This window comes from Petromyzon marinus, chromosome 34, assembly GCF_048934315.1.
Source record: "Petromyzon marinus isolate PM22_M1 ecotype Great Lakes invasive population chromosome 34, UKy_Petmar_22M1.pri1.0, whole genome shotgun sequence".
NCBI lineage: Eukaryota > Metazoa > Chordata > Hyperoartia > Petromyzontiformes > Petromyzontidae > Petromyzon > Petromyzon marinus.
In genome coordinates this window covers 12528306-12546251 of record NC_133700.1, presented here as the reverse complement: position 1 = coordinate 12546251, position 17946 = coordinate 12528306, and the positions used below count along the sequence as shown (strand labels likewise).

Genomic DNA, 17946 nt, shown 5'->3' with positions numbered 1-17946 from the left:
ATCTAACCCAAAACCTCTTATGGATGATAAACCAATTAAAATAAGTTAAAGTTTATTTTCTTTAACACGCTGAGAACTCAAGAGACTGTGGTGGCGCATGCCTCTAATCAAACACTGGAGGCCAGGGTTTTGGTGGATGGCACAAATGTGATACTCCCAGTGGGCGTTGAGGTGCCATACCCTGGCTCACCATGAGAAGGCAGTAAAGCGAGTGGACTGATCGCCATCTGTTTCCATCGCCACCGGGATAGTGTTGCCCCCTTGCGTGTGTGGGTGAGCTCCTGTTTCCTCCCACATGTAGAAACACGTCAATTGGCTGAAAACATCTTAAAATGAATACCCAAGAATTCCTCCAATTCAGTGGAGCTATCTTGGGTAAATAAGTAATTAAGAGACGGATCAGGATGAGTTTCATTTGAAATAGTGACGGGTTACCAAAATCAAAAGCAATATAAAACAGTGCAACAATGTGGAAAAGAAAAAACTTACATTATAAGTCGAAAATATTGCAGAAACAAATCAACATTAAATAATAACTTGCATGGTTTAACCTATCGTGAAATTGATTAAGTCGAAACAAAGTGCATAGGAATAAATGTTGAGGTTTCAAGAGTTAGGCTACGTACGTTTAATTTATCAGAACATTTGCAAAAACCATGCAACAGACGCCCATGATCAAATCGCCTTGAATACGCCAGATTTCGAAAAAATACTGCTAGGATGGGCGACCACCAATGCATACCACAGGTGACGCAGGCTGCTGCGGGACTTGTGGGTAACAGTGCAACAGGGGGAAAAACATTGTACTGTACTTCTGTGCTCCTGGACTTTAGCACCAACCCTCTCTGGCCGGCGGGTGCAGTTGGGTCAGATAACCACTCACGACCCGCGTACGGCGTGAGGAGGCCGGATCGACACAAACGGTGCAGCAGCACGATACAGCACTTACCAAACAGCGCTCAATGCGAGCAAATTATCTCATTGGATCCCCCCCCCCACTCCGATTGACGGAGTTTCCTTTTGACCACGAGTAGAATGAATGAATGAATTGGGAACGGGCATTGGTGCTGCTAACGAGCCGAGAGGAATTGGGCGTGAACCATCCAAGTGTGGGAGCCACGACCGGCGCTGTGCGTGCGAGGGAAGGAAGCGCGGGGAACGACGATCTTAGTGGAGTGGCGGTGGAGGGCGGTGCCACGCGGTCCACTCGGCGCCCTCTGAGCCCCGCCGGGACGGACCCCGCTCCACCGCCACAGCCGGCAGCGGCGGCGGCAGCAGCGGCAGGTGCAGCAGTAGCGGCGGCGGCGGCGGCAGCGGCAGGTGCCTCCCGTGCCTCCCGTGCCGTGTGCCCCCCGTGTCCCAGGGCTGTTCCGGGAGGAGGCGGTGGGAGGCGTCGCGCTCTCGGGCCGGGGCACACGGAAGTGCGGCGCGTGCACGGCACGGCTCCGAGGTACGACAACGGACACTCACACATACACTCACATACACTCTCACACACACTCTCACACACACACATATACACACATACACACTCACACACATACACACTCACACACATATATACACACAACAACAACCGCCATTCGCCACTAAGTGGCGGTGACGTCACCACGACGCTTGTGCCAGGCTATGTGCACCCTGAGGCCACGTGAAGTGTCGAACGCCCGCTGGCAGGAGGTCACGGGGCAGACCCAGGTGCCACGGGTCGACTGACTGAGATGACTGGCTGATGCACCACCTGTGCCCCCTACTGTGCCAACCTGCTGTGCTTTAGCCACCCGGCGCTCCGCTCGTTGTTGTGAGCGTCGCTCCTCCGCCCTCCGTTGTTGCTGGAGGGCGACTACCTCCAACTGCCCAGTAGCATCCTTCACGAGCCTCCTCCACAGAGGTCGATCTTGATACCGCTGGTACCAGTCATCGGCAAGTCCACTCAGCTCCACGTCCTCCTGTACCACATCACTCCATCTCTTCTCCATAGTTCCATAGTTCATTTATTTGGTATAGCCCTGTGAGCCATTCGGCTCTTGAATCGGGTGCAACCGCAACAAACAAAAACATGAACAAGAAAACATCTTAAAGGGACTATGTGAGTGTGCAAACAGAAAATCCAGGAAAAAAAACAACGCTGTGTGCAAAAATCCCAGTGGGATGCAAGTCAAGTAACAACAACCACAAGACAACTAAGATTAAGGCCATCAGTCTAACTCCGTACTACAATAAACAAAAGCATGGCCAAAACAAAAAAAAGTTTTCGAAATCACCAAAATAAAAGCCATAAATGCAATGTAACAGTGATCATAGGGACTGTGACCGAATTTTTTACAATAAACTACGTAAATAAATTATAACACCAAAATCTAGAGCCATATTTTAGGCCACTGAATAGCAGTGGCAGCTAGGGGTGTACAACTCCTCTAGAGCAGTTTTGAGTGAAGATCTCATAGGTAGTGATTCAAGTTGCAGTTTATTGGCAATAGCATTCCAGACCCTAGGGGCATCAATAGCAAAGGCCCTTCCTCCAGTTTTTGTACGGCAATAGGGAATGTGAAGCTGGTAAATGAGCGAAGACCTGAGGTCAAATTTGTTCTTTGAAACAGAGAGGAGATCCAGTAGGTAGTCTGCGGATTTTTTTGTAAGTACATCGTGAATAAATAAGATCTGGTGCACAAGCCGTCGAACATTAAGAGATGTTAAGTTTGACCCAATGTAGAGATCACAGTGTGGAGTCCTATATGGGCAGTTCAATGCAAATCTTAAGGCCGAGTGATAGATGGAATCAAGCTTCTTCAGTACAGTACTTGGGGCTGATTTATACACGATGTCACAGTAGTCAAGTAGAGGCAGTATGGTAGCTTTTATCAATTCAAAACGGAACATTGGGGGGAAGCAGCGCTTGTGTCGATACAGAAAACCAATTTTTGTCTTTTTACCAATATAATCAATGTGATCTTCAAAATTAAGTTTTGAATCCAGGATGACCCCAAGATACTTATAGATATTGACTTGCCCTATTTGATAATTATTCAAGGAATGTAATTGGGGAAAAATAACTTCCTGCTTTAGTCCCGGTGAGAAGCATAGCACCTTGGTTTTGGAGGTATTCAGGACTAGTTTAAGAGAAACTAGCTGATGTTGTAGTTTGTTGAAATCACCCTGGAGCTTAGCAATCACGTCATCTGGAGAGTGGCCAACAGTAATCAGTATCGTGTCATTTGCAAAAAGATTTACCCTGGAATGATCCAGGTCATTGCCCAAGTCATTGACGTTTAGCCCCCTCGATCCGGCCGAACAAAAGCTGTTTCGGCATGCGGTGGCTGGGCATGCGGGCTACATGACCCAGCCATCGCAGCCTTGCCCGCCGGAGGAGCTCACCAATGGGACCTTGCCCAGATCTTTCAAGGATTTGTGAGCTCTTCACACAATCCAGTCTGGTTGAACCCAGAATGGATCATAGGTAGGCTAGCCTAATGTTTCTAACCGGCGAAGATGTTCCATTAGGGGGGTCCACGTTTCGCAAGCGTAGAGAAGGGAGGGAATGACCGTGGCCGAGAAGACCTGAAGCTTAGTGCGGAACGACAAACCAGGTAGCTTCCACACAGCGTTACGCAACCGATGAAAAGATATTGCCGCCCGACTGATTCGGAGTGAGACCTCTGCCGCCAAACTGGAGCCGGTCATAAGCACACTGCCCAGGTATGGGAAACTCTCCACTCTCTCCACAAATGCCCCATCACCAATTGGGAGTTGTGGGGGTGGAGTGTCCGATGGTACAAAATACCCAGGCAGGTGCTTAGTTTTGGTGGGGCTGATGGTAAGGCCCCATCTGTTAGTGGCACGCTCCAGTCTCAGCAGCAGCGTCTCCAACTCCTCCTCTGAATGAGCAGCTATTACCAAATCATCGGCATACATAACGTGGTTGAGCAATAGGGAGCCATCCCTTGACCGCACCCGGGCATCGATCAGCCTCCCATTATATCTGTACCATATGGAGATTCCCCCGGTACAGCTATTGAAGGCTTCACAAACTACGTGATCAAAATAGATGTTAAATAATGTGGGAGCCAGAGGACATCCCTGTCGCACCCCAAGGTGTACAGGGAATGGCTCGAACTCCCGGCCACGTAGTTTTACCCGGGCCCGCTCACCATCATGAAGGTCCTTAATGATCGTGAGCAGAGGGTCAGGGACTCCAAAAGCACGAAGAACAACCCAGAGCCCAGGCCTACTGATGGTATCATAGGTCTTGACCAGGTCAATAAAGCAGAGATGTAGGTCTTGTTGGAATTCCCTACACCTCTGCTGTAGCAGATGGACAGAAAATATGGCATCTGTGCAGGACCGCCCTTTCCTGAAACCGCATTGGGGCTCCGCAAGCCTCTCCTCAGCGTGCCTGGCAAGGCGATGTTGAATAATCCTTGCCAGGACCTTTCCCGGCACACTGAGGAGTGAGATGCCCCTGTAGTTGTTACAGTCTGTGCGGTCCCCCTTCTTAAAGAGGGGGACCACCAGGGCATCCTTCCAATCCTGCGGAACCCGTCCAGTGGTCCAGACTGTTGTTATGATGTCATATTGGGCAGTCTGTGCACAAACGCCACCCTCCCTCAGCATTTCGCTTGGAGATCATCTCTGTCCGCTGCCTTTCCTGGTCTCAGACTCCGGATCGCCTTCAGTACTTTCTCAACAGATGGCACTTCAGCCAGCCACTCACCGGGGGTGTCTTCTTCCAATATTTGAGGCACCGCAGCCTCAGCAGGGTCATCCTCACTTTTTGCCACAATGTTTTCCTGGCTGAGGGATTTTCCCTCCCCCAGGACCTCACAGAAATGCTCAGCAAATCTGCAAACCTGTTCCTGGGGGTCGGATATTGGATCACCGTTTTTCCTCTAATGATGGTGATAGGTGTGGCACTGCAGATTACTTTTTTGATGGAGTTAAATAGAGATTTGTGATCGCGGGCCACTGAGGCAGACTCCATCTCCTCAGCAACCCGCGACCACCACTCATCCTTTCAGTGCCTCACGGCTCTCCGAACCTCCGAGCGAAGGCTGCAGTAAGCCTCCTCGTTCTCTGACGTGGGATTCTGTAGCCGATGACAGTGGGCCTGTCGCTTTTTCTCAACCATCCTGAACACCTCCTCTGTCAGCCAGGGTCTCTGGGGAGGTCTGGACCGCGTACCCAAAGCAGCTATTGCAGCTGCATGAGTCACAGTCCTAAACCTCGCCCATTTACCCTCGACATCAGGAGGAGTGGGGGATGATCCCAATCCTAGCCGCAGGCGATGATGAAATTCTCGCTTGCAACTCTCATCAGATAACTGAGACCAGGCCACTTTAGGTTGGAATGGGGTCCTGGGTGTACACTCACCACCGGAGTGGAAGAATGGCAGGCGCATCTTACAGATTACAAGTCGATGGTCAGAGGGCTGATCAGCTCCACGGTAGGTCCTGGTGTCAAGGACATGGGCTACTATGTAGTCCAGCAGATGTTCTTGCTTGGACCCGGCATGCATCCATGATGTTGTGTGGATGCGCCGATGCCGGAACAGCATGTTGGTAATTACAAGCCCATGGGCTGCACAAAAATCTAGCAGCCTCCTACCGTTGCTATTGAGCTGATCCGGCTCATGCCCTCCAATCACTCCAGACCAGGTGCCAGCATCATGACCAACTCGGGCATTGAAGTCACCCAACAAGATGACTCTATCCCGAGGGGCCACTTTAGCCAGCACCTGTGACAGGAGGTCATAGAAGGCATCTGACTCATCGGCTTTGCCTGCATCCCTCCACGGATGTTCGTCTTCGGTGGGGGCATAAGTAACCACGACCACCAATCCTCGCCTCCGATTGATGGGAAGGCGAGCCCAAAGTAGCCTGGGGCTTACAGCTTCCCACAACCCACCGCCATGCTCCCACGCCCCCTTCATTCTTTTGTTCAAAAGAAGAGCCACACCCTGTTGTTTGGCAGTCTGCTGCCCCGAGTAGAGGACTGTCCACCCCTCATGGTGGCAGGAGCCAGAACCGGTCCACCGGACCTCCTGAATGCCACAGAGATCCAGGCGGTACCGGTCCAGCTCCCGACAGAGGAGTGGCAGCCTCTCCTCCACAGTGAGCGTTCGAACATTCCACGTGGCCAAACGAAGTGGCTTTTCGTTGTTTCTGGAGGAGCCCCGAGGGTAGAGATTCAATCTCCTGGCTCCGCCAATTGGGGTTTGGCCAGGAGACGTCATAGATGTCTGTCCCCCCGGGGCCTCCGGCACAAGCTTATTAGTTACATATTTAAGTCGTAGTTTCGTGGTAACTTTTTTGAAGGTGGAGGGGTTACCAGCCCCTCGCACCCGTCCAGAGCCCCCGTTTAGCCCCTGTGGTGGTCACAGACGCCATGAGGGGAGAAGCCAATCGGAATTGGCCCTCCCCCCACAGCACTGTCCACGACAGAGTTGCTCGTCCGGCACCGCGAGGAGGTAGGGGGTTGTTTTGCCGGACTAACACATACACTCTCACACATACAAAGACAAAGATCCCCCATATAGCCTGTAACAGACTGTAGGGGCAAGTGCTGTTAGCGAGCACCTATGAAGGCCGGAACGGTACACGAGGGGGTGGGTGGCCAGGACCACGCCCGACCGACTTTGTCTCCCTAGTGGCAATGTTTACACACCGCACCAGGTACTCATTTTAGGCTGAGTCGACCTAGGGGAGGCCCGGGACCGGTTCAGATAATCGTCACTGGTGTTGGCCGTGAGCGGGAATCGAACCCGGGTCGCCAGGTTCATAGCGCAGCTATGAACCTGGCGACCCGGGTTAACCGCTACACTATCGCTCCCCACAAACACACATACACTCTCACACACATACACACACTCTCACACATACACACACTCTCACACATACACATACTCACACATACACACACTCTCACACATACACACTCTCACACATACACACACTCACACATACACTCTCTCACACATACACTCTCTCACACATACACACACTCTCACACACACTCACACATACACTCTCTCACACATACACACACACTCACACATACACTCATACAACAAACACTCTCACACATACACACACTCTCACTCTCACACACTCAATGTACATTGTGTACATGGTATATACACACGGTACATATGCATTGTGTACATGGTATATACACACGGTACATATGCATTGTGTACATGGTATATACACACGGTACATATGCATTGTGTACATGGTATATACACACGGTACATATACATTGTGTATACGCGCGTGGTACATACATAAAGGGTGCACACAGTGCCTATACATAGGGTACATAGTATACACACTGAGTATAGGTTATAGGGTACATGGTATGTGTGCATACAGTACACGCATACACAGTGCATACTCATGCATAGGGGGTGTACGTTACATACTCTACATATTTACATATGCACATGATACAAAATACTGTACATGCTTAATACTTGCACACACGGCATACTCAGAGTACACAGCAGATTTACACAATACAAATATACAGTATATGGTATACACAACACAAGCAAGCCTGTGCATCACATACACAACACATACTGTGATTAGTGCGTGTACAATACTGTAAATAGTGCGTGTACAATACTGTGAATAGTGCGTGTACACACCGTGAATAGTGCGTGTACAATACTATGAATAGTGCGTGTACACACCGTGAATAGTGCGTGTACAATACTATGAATAGTACGTGTACACACCGTGAATAGTGCGTGTACAATACTATGAATAGTGCGTGTACACACCGTGAATAGTGCGTGTACACACCGTGAATAGTGCGTGCACACACCGTGAATAGTGCGTGCACACACCGTGAATAGTGCGTGTACACACCGTGAATAGTGCGTGTACACACCGTGAATAGTGCGTGTACACACCGTGAATAGTGCATGTACACATTCAGTATTTGTCCGAGGCCCAAGCCCACGTGGTGGAGACGCGTGCGCGCCGTGGTGGGACAGTGAGCACCTCCACACGGACACCTCCGCACGGGCACCACCGCACGGGCACCACCACACGGACACCTCCACACGAGTCCCGCTTCACGAGTCCCGCTTGACGTGCCACACCGCACGTTTAGCCACGGGGAGATCTCGGTCGAGACACCACAAATACATAATAGGAGATCGATCGATTATTATCTAACAAGCCGCGTTACATTGAACACGCTCTACGCGTCTCTCGCCAATCTCGATCCAGACGTTACATCTTCTCACACTGTGAAGAGATGTGGAAGCCAATCGTGTTCACGATATTTGTCAGCTGCTGACAAGACGGTCATTAGAATCAGTGGGGTACCTAATAGGGGCCATCCATTAGGGGCCATACATTGAGTCCGTACGCATGGAGGGTGGAGGGGGGTAACACAAACGCGTTCGTGTGCGAATGGCGGGGGGGGGTCTACTGACAATGTTCGCATAGGAGACGGGGTGTGTGTGGGGGGGGGTGAAGCCTCGATAATAATTTGTCTACATTGGCCTTCAAATGAGTTAGATAGTCCGGCGGTGGACTACCTGAAACGCATAAATATTAGTAATCCTTGATTGTTTCTGCGTGGATTAAATATCGGCCGATCTGTAGGGGAGGGGGGGGGTACGTCAGTCGGAAGTACTCAATTGGGGGGGGTACGTCAGTCGGAAGTACTCAATTGGGGGGGTACGTCAGTCGGAAGTACTCAATTGGGTGGGGGGGGGGGGCTGTAAAAATTCCGCGTGCCGACAGCGAGGGGGTGAAGGGGTCGAGGGGTCAAGTTGACAGATCTTTGTGGACCGACTCAATGGATGGCCCCGTAATAATCGACGGCTCACCCAGTATGCATATTACACCTGCCATTATTACACATCGCTACCAAATTACAAACCATGTAGACATCACGAATGCGACATGCACAATGTTTACAGTCAGTCCCCACGGTTAGACTGACCATGACTCCCATGATAGGAATGTGGAATTTCCTTCACTGGCGCTCTATTGTAGGGCCCGCCAATGGATGGCTAAGGGTCGTGAATGCACGCGCACTGCTATAATGTCACGCGCATGTATCATACATATGTCTGGGACACCGGTGTGTGTGTGTGGGTTGTGAGTTCAAATCCTGCTTGGTTGGGGATGGAGTGACTCGGCCCATCAATCATCCTGGATCGATAACATATGTACCAGTTTGTGGGGAAGGCAAACGGTTGTCCTATTGGATAGACTCGCCGCCGCCAAAAGGAATGTGGAACTTCCACTCCTGAGGGTTGTCAGCGACAGACGATCACTTGAGCAGGACATAACTTTTAGGTGTTTCTTGGTTAAAAAAAAAACCTCGCAAATTCCCATGGAAATGCTTCACAGTCCGTATACAGCATCTCTGGTGTACCTTGGGTCCTCGTGCACTATTAGTATTGTTGTTCTTTCGTTTATCTACTCGGAGAAGCCACACTACTAAGTCTCAACACCTTGTCAAGATCTCGCTGTAGGGGCGACTTCGCTGCTCGCCGTGTGCCCACTCGGTAGTTTAAGTCGATCTTTCAGGATTGAGATTGTTTGGTCAATACCATTTACATTGTGCCTGTTTTTATTCAGCTATGGGAGCTCACCGGATAAACCCCGAGCAGAACAGGGGGAGAACTTTCAAACTCCACACAGAAGGGCGCCCGAATCGGGAATCTAACCCAGACCTTTCTTGGTGCGAGCCACCAGTGACATGCTACAAGTGACGTGCCACCAGAGACATGCCACCAGTGACATGCCACAAGTGACATGCCACATGTCACTTGTGGCATGTGTGTAACTACAAGACTAGTGTGTGTGTGTATACCTGGAGTGTGTGTAACTACAAGACTAGTGTGAGTGTGTATACCTAGAGTGTGTGTAACTACAAGTGTAGTGTGTGTGTACCTGGAGTGTGTGTAACTACAAGACTAGTGTGTGTGTGTACCTGGAGTGTGTGTAACTACAAGACTAGTGTGTGTGTGTATATACGTGGAGTGTGTGTAACTACAAGACCAGTGAGTGTGTGTATACCTGGAGTGTGTGTAACTACAAGACTAGTGTGTGTGTATACCTGGAGTGTGTGTAACTACAAGACTAGTGTGAGTGTGTATACCTAGAGTGTGTGTAACTACAAGTGTAGTGTGTGTGTACCTGGAGTGTGTGTAACTACAAGACTAGTGTGTGTGTGTATATATATCTGGAGTGTGTGTAACTACAAGACTAGTGTGTGTGTGTATATATACGTGGAGTGTGTGTAACTACAAGACCAGTGAGTGTGTGTGTGCCTGGAGTGTGTGTAACTACAAGACTAGTGTGTGTGTGTATATATATCTGGAGTGTGTGTAACTACAAGACTAGTGTGTGTGTGTGTGTATATACGTGGAGTGTGTGTAACTGCAAGACCAGTGAGTGTGTGTATACCTGGAGTGTGTGTAACTACAAGACTAGTGTGTGTGTATACCTGGAGTGTGTGTAACTACAAGACTAGTGTGTGTGTATATACGTGGAGTGTGTGTATACCTAGAGTGTGTGTAACTACAAGACTAGTGTGAGTGCATATACCTGGAGTATGTGTAACTACAAGACTAGTGTGTGTGTACCTGGAGTGTGTGTAACTACAAGACTAGTGTGTGTGTGTATATACCTGGAGTGTGTAACTACAAGACTAGTGTGTATGTGTATACCTGGAGTGTGTGTAACTACAAGTGTAGTGAGTGTGTACCTGGAATGTGTGTAACTACAAGACTAGTGTGCGTGACAGTGAGGGAAAAAAGTATTTGATCCCCTGCTGATTTTGTACGTTTGCCCACTGACAAAGAAATGATCAGTCTATAATTTTAATGGTAGGTTTATTTGAACAGTGAGAGACAGAATAACAACAAGAAAATCCAGAAAAACGCATGTCAAAAATGTTATAAATTGATTTGCATTTTAATGAGGGAAATAAATATTTGACCCCTCTGCAAAACATGACTTAGTACTTGGTGGCAAAACCGGTGTTGGCAATCACAGAGGTCAGACGTTTCTTGTAATTGGCCACCAGGTTTTCACACATCTCAGGAGGGATTTTGTCCCACTCCTCTTTGCAGATCTTCTCCAAGTCATTAAGGTTTCGAGGCTGACGTTTGGCAACTCGAACCTTCAGCTCCCTCCACTGATTTTCTATGGGATTAAGGTCTGGAGACTGGCTAGGCCACTCCAGGACCTTAATGTGCTTCTTCTTGAGCAACTCTTTTGTTGCCTTGGCTGTGTGTTTTGGGTCATTGTTATGCTGGAATACCCATCCACAATCCATTTTGAATGCCCTGGCTGAGGGAAGGAGGTTCTCACCCAAGATTTGACGGTACATGGCCCCGTCCATCGTCCCTTTGATGCGGTGAAGTTGTCCTGTCCCCTTAGAAAAACACCCCCAAAGCATAATGTTTCCACCTCCATGTTTGACGGTGGGGATGGTGTTCTTGGGGTCATAGGTAGCATTCCTCCTCCTTGATGCCAAAGAGCTCCATTTTGGTCTCATCTGACCACAACACTTTCACCCAGTTGTCCTCTGAATCATTCAGATGTTCATTGGCAAACTTCAGACGGGCATGTATATGTGCTTTCTTGAGCAGGGGGACCTTGCGGGCGCTGCAGGATTTCAGTCCTTCATGGCATAGTGTGTTACCAATTGTTTTCTTGGTGACTATGGTCCCAGCTACCTTGAAATCATTGACAAGATCCTCTCGTGTAGTTCTGGGCTGATTCCTCACCGGTCTCATGATCATTGCAACTCCACGAGGTGAGAACTTGCATGGAGCCCCAGGCCGAGGGAGATTGACAGTTCTTTTGTGTTTCTTCCATTTGCGAATAATCGCACCAACTGTTGTCACCTTCTCACCAAGCTGCTTGGCAATGGTCTTGTAGCCCATTCCAGCCTTGTGTAGGTCTACAATCTTGTCCCTGACATCCTTGGAGCTCTTTGGTCTTGGCCATGGTGGAGAGTTCGGACTCTGATTGATTGCTTCTGTGGACAGGTGTCTTTTATACAGGTAACAAGCTGAGATTAGGAGCATTCCCTTTAAGAGTGTGCTCCTAATCTCAGCTCGTTACCTGTATAAAAGACACCTGGGAGCCAGAAATCTTTCTGATTGAGAGGGGGTCAAATACTTATTTCCCTCATTAAAATGCAAATCAATTTATAACATTTTTGACATGCGTTTTTCTGGATTTTTTTTGTTATTCTGCCTCTCACTGTTCAAATAAACCTACCATTAAAATTTTAGACTGATCATTTCTTCGTCAGTGGGCAAACGTACTAAATCAGCAGGGGATCAAATACTTTTTTCCCTCACTGTATATACTTGGAGTGTGTGTAACTACAATACTAGTGTGTGTGTAACTGCAAGACTAGTGTGTTGGTAATTGGAGTGTGTGTAACTACAAGACTAGTGTGTGTGTATACCTGGAGTGTGTGTCACTACAAGTGTAGTGATTGTGTACCTGAAGTGTGTGTAACTACAAGACTAGTGTGTGTGTGTGTACCTGGAGTGTGTGTAACTAGAAGACTAGTGTGTGTGTGTATACCTGGAGTGTGTGTAACTACAAGACTAGTGTGTGTGTATACCTGGAGTGTGTGTAGCTACAAGACTAGTGTGTGTGTGTGTGTGTATACCTGGAGTGTGTGTAACTACAAGTGTAGTGAGTGTGTGTGTATACCTGATGTGTGAGTGTATGTAGGCCAGCAGTGTGTGTATACCTGTAGTGTGTACCTGTAATGTGTGTACCTGTAATGTGTGTACATGCCTGTAGTGTTGTATATGCCTGTAGTGTTTATATGACTGTAGTGTGTATATGCCTGTGGTGTGTATATGCATGTAGTGTGTGTACCTGTGGTGTGTATATGACTGGTGTGTGTACCTGTGGTGTGCATATGCCTGTGGTGTGTATATGCATGTAGTGTGTGTACCTGTGGTGTGTATATGCCTGTGGTTTGTATATGACTGTGGTGTGTATATGCCTGTAGTGTGTGTACCTGTGGTGTGTATATGACTGTAGTGTGTATATGCCTGTAGTGTGTGTACCTGTGGTGAGTATATGCCTGCAGTGTGTGTACCTGTGGTGTGTATATGCCTGTGGTGTGTATATGCCTGTGGTGTGTATATGCCTTTAGTGTGTGTACCTGTAGTGTGTGTACCTGTGGTGTGTATATGAGTGTGGTGTGTATATGCCTGTGGTGTGTATATGACTGTAGTGTGTATATGCCTGTAGTGTGTGTACCTGTAGTGTGTGTACCTGTGGTGTGTGTACCTGTGGTGTGTATATGACTGTAGTGTGTATCTGACTGTAGTGTGTGTACCTGTAGTGTGTATGTACTTGTGGTGTGTATATGCCTGTGGTGTGTGTACCTGTAGTGTGTGTACCTGTGGTGTGTATATGACTGTAGTGTGTCTATGACTGTAGTGTGTACCTGTAGTGTGTATGTACCTGTGGTGTGTATATGCCTGTGGTGTGTATATGACTGTAGTGTGTGTACCTGTAGTGTGTGTACCTGTGGTGTGAGTCTATTCAATCATCGCGTTCAGTAGCCTCTCTCCGCGAGAACCTGACGCATTGTAGTGTGCGGTTCCCATGGCGAGCCTCTAACACACACACACCGACACACAACTACACGCTGACACACACACACACCGACATACACAAATACACACCGTGAGACACACTGACACACACACACACACCGTGAGACACACTGACACACACACCGACACACACCGTGGGACACACTGACACACAACGATACACTGACACACCGTGAGACACACTGACACACACCGACACACTGTGAGACACACTGACACACACACCGTGAGACACACACCAACACACACCGTGGGACACACCGACACACACCGTGGGACACACCGACACACACTGAGACACACACCGTGAGACACACTGACACACACTGAGACACACAACTACACACCGACACACACTGAGACACACACCGTGAGACACACTGACACACACTGAGACACACAACTACACACTGACACACACTGAGACACACACCGTGGGACACACCGACACACAACGATACACTGACACACACACCGTGAGACACACTGACACACACACTGACACACACACTGACACACACCGTGAGACACACACTGACACACACACTGACACACACCGTGAGACACACACTGACACACACACTGACACACACACTGACACACACCGTGAGACACACACTGACACACACACTGACACACACACTGGCACACACCGTGAGACACACACTGACACACACACTGACACACACACTGACACACACCGTGAGACACACACTGACACACACACTGACAGACACACTGACACACACACTGACACACACCATGAGACACACACTGACACACACACTGACACACACCGTGAGACACACACTGACACACACACTGACACACACCTTGAGACACACACCGTGAAACACACACTGACACACACACTGACACACACCGTGAGACACACACCGTGAGACACACACTGACACACACACTGACACACACCATGAGACACACACTGACACACACACTGACACACACCTTGAGACACACACCGTGAAACACACACTGACACACACACTGACACACACCGTGAGACACACACCGTGAGACACACACTGACACACACACTGACACACACCATGAGACACACACTGACACACACACTGACACACACCGTGAGACACACACTGACACACACACTGACACACACCGTGACACACACACCGTGAGACACACACTGACACACACACCGGTATGTTTCACAGACACACCGACACACACGGATACAGTATTCACACAAAGCTCCCCCGTCTAGCCTTAACAGACTTTTGAGCAAAGTGCTATTAGCGAGCACCTATTAAAGCCGGTACGGTAGACGAGCGGCGATGTTTACACAGCGCTCCAGGTACTCATTTAAGGCTACATCGACCTAGGGGAGGCCCAGGACCGGTTCAGGTAATCGGTGTTGGCCGTGAGCGAGAATCAAACTCTGGGGGTGGCCGGGGTCGTAGTAGCGCAGCGGCGTGGCGTGGCGTGGCGCTACGCGACCGCTCCCCAAGCTCGCCCGCCCCACACACACAGAGACACAGAGACACACACACAGAGACACACACACAGAGACACACACACAGACACACAGAGACATACACAGAGACACACACAGATACACACACACACAGAGACACAGAGACACACACACAGACACACAGAGACATACACAGAGACACACACACACAGAGACACAGAGACACACACACACAGAGACACAGAGACACACACACAGAGACACACAGACACACAGAGACATACACAGAGACACACACACAGAGACACACACACAGAGACACACACACAGACACACACACACAGAGACACACACAGACACACACACACAGACACACACACAGAGACACACACAGAGACACACACACACAGACACACACACAGAGACACACACACAGAGACACACACACAGAGACACACACACAGAGACACACAGAGACACACACAGACACACACACACAGACACACACAGAGACACACACACACAGACACACACAGACACACACACAGAGACACACACACAGAGACACACACACAGACACACACACAGAGACACACACAGACACACACAGAGACACACACAGAGACACACACACAGATACACACACAGAGACACACACACAGAGACACACACACAGACACACACAGAGACACACACACAGAGACACACACAGAGACACACACACAGAGACACACACACAGACACACACACACAGACACACACACACAGAGACACACACACAGAGACACACACAGAGACACACACAGACACACACAGAGACACACACAGACACACATACACACAGAGACACACACACAGACACACACAGACACACATAGAGACACACACACACAGACACACACAGACACACACACAGAGACACACACACAGAGACACACACACAGACACACACACAGAGACACACACAGACACACACAGAGACACACACAGAGACACACACACAGATACACACACAGAGACACACACACAGAGACACACACACAGACACACACAGAGACACACACACAGACACACACAGAGACACACACACAGAGACACACACACAGACACACACACACAGACACACACACACACAGAGACACACACACAGAGACACACACAGAGACACACACAGACACACACAGAGACACACACAGACACACATACACACAGAGACACACACACAGACACACACAGAGTCACACACACACACAGACACACACACACGGGGCTCTCATCACCACCACCACGTCCCTCCCTCCCTCCCTCTCTCGCGGGAGCTCAGGGTTACCTGCCGTCGTTACCCGCCGCGGACTGTCGGGGGCCATCCCAGCAGCAGCAGCAGCAGCGCCAGGGAACCCCGCAGGGCACAACGGGGCCAGTTGGGCGGCAAGCCCCGTGAGGAGGCAGCCCCGTGAGGCGTTAACCCCGTGAGGAGGCAGCCCCGTGAGGCGGCAAGCCCCGTGAGGCGGCAGCCCCGTGAGGCGGCAAGCCCCGTGAGGCGGCAAGCCGCGTGAGGCGGCAAGCAGCGGCAAGCCGCGTGAGGACGCAGCCCCGTGAGGAGGCAACCCCGGGCGGCAAGCCCCGTGAGGAGGCAACGTCGCCGGCTGTGAGCACCGCGCTGGCTACTGGCAGCAGCAGCAGCAGGAGGAGGAGGAGGAAGAACAGCAGCAGCAGCAGGAGGAGGAGGATTATGAGGAGGTGTGGACCCTGATTCGCACACACCTGCTGAGCCACATTCGAGTCACCTGAGTTCGCATCGACCAGGACGCGACTCGAGTTGAGGCGACTCGAGTTGCGTTTCGCTGATGGGATTCGCTCCGACTGCGTGAGAGATCGGTTTCGTCTGCCCGCCCAGACGACTACACAGCCGGCACAGGTGAGACAGACGGACAGACACAAAGACACAGACTAATAGACACAGACTAATAGAGGGACAGACTATGGGGAGTGCGAAAGGGCGGATGTGCGAGTGGACAGATCTTCTGAACGGATTCTGTATGACAGGACTTACTCTATATGTGTGTGTGTGTGTGCCGTACAGGTGTGTAAGACGGACACTGTCATAAAAGTATAGCTGTGCAGGAGAAGTGTGTGTACAGGTGTGTGTACAGGTGTGTGTGTGTGATACAGTTATACCGTATGTGTAAAAACAGGTGTGTAACAAGTATACAGGTGTCTGTGTGTGTGACAGGTGTGTATAGAGGTGTGTGTGTGTGACAAGTATACAGTACTGTGTGTGTGTGACAGGTGTGTATAGAGGTGTGTGTAACAAGTATACAGTACTGTGTGTGTGTGACAGGTGTGTATAGAGGTGTGTGTGACAAGTATACAGTACTGTGTGTGTGTGATAGGTGTGTATGGAGGTGTGTGTGTGTAACAAGTATGCAGTACTGTGTGTGTGACAGGTGTGTATAGAGGTGTGTGTGTGTGACAAGTATACAGTACTGTGTGTGTGTGACAGGTGTGTATAGAGGTGTGTGTGTGACAAGTATACAGTACTGTGTGTGTGTATGACAGGTGTGTATAGAGGTGTGTGTGTAACAAGTATACAGTACTGTATGTGTGTGTGACAGGTGCGTATAGAGGTGTGTGTGTAACAAGTATACAGTACTGTGTGTGTGACAGGTGTGTATAGAGGTGTGTGTGTAACAAGTATACAGTACTGTATGTGTGTGTGACAGGTGTGTATAGAGGTGTGTGTGTAACAAGTATACAGTAATGTGTGTGTGTGACAGGTGTGTATAGAGGTGTGTGTGATAAGTATACAGTACTGTGTGTGTGACAGATGTGTATAGAGGTGTGTGTGTGTGACAAGTATACA

General features: G+C 49.6%; 1 protein-coding gene across 1 annotated transcript in view; it reads left to right on the top strand.

The window, feature by feature from the left end:
* Positions 1-13596: 13596 nt before the first annotated feature.
* Positions 13597-17946, top strand: part of LOC116948735 (zinc finger protein Helios-like) — a 72591-nt gene continuing 68241 nt past the window's right edge. The window contains exon 1 of the mRNA XM_032965760.2: positions 13597-17001. The gene's annotated coding sequence lies outside the window, so the exon portion shown is untranslated. The remainder of the gene's footprint in view (positions 17002-17946) is intronic.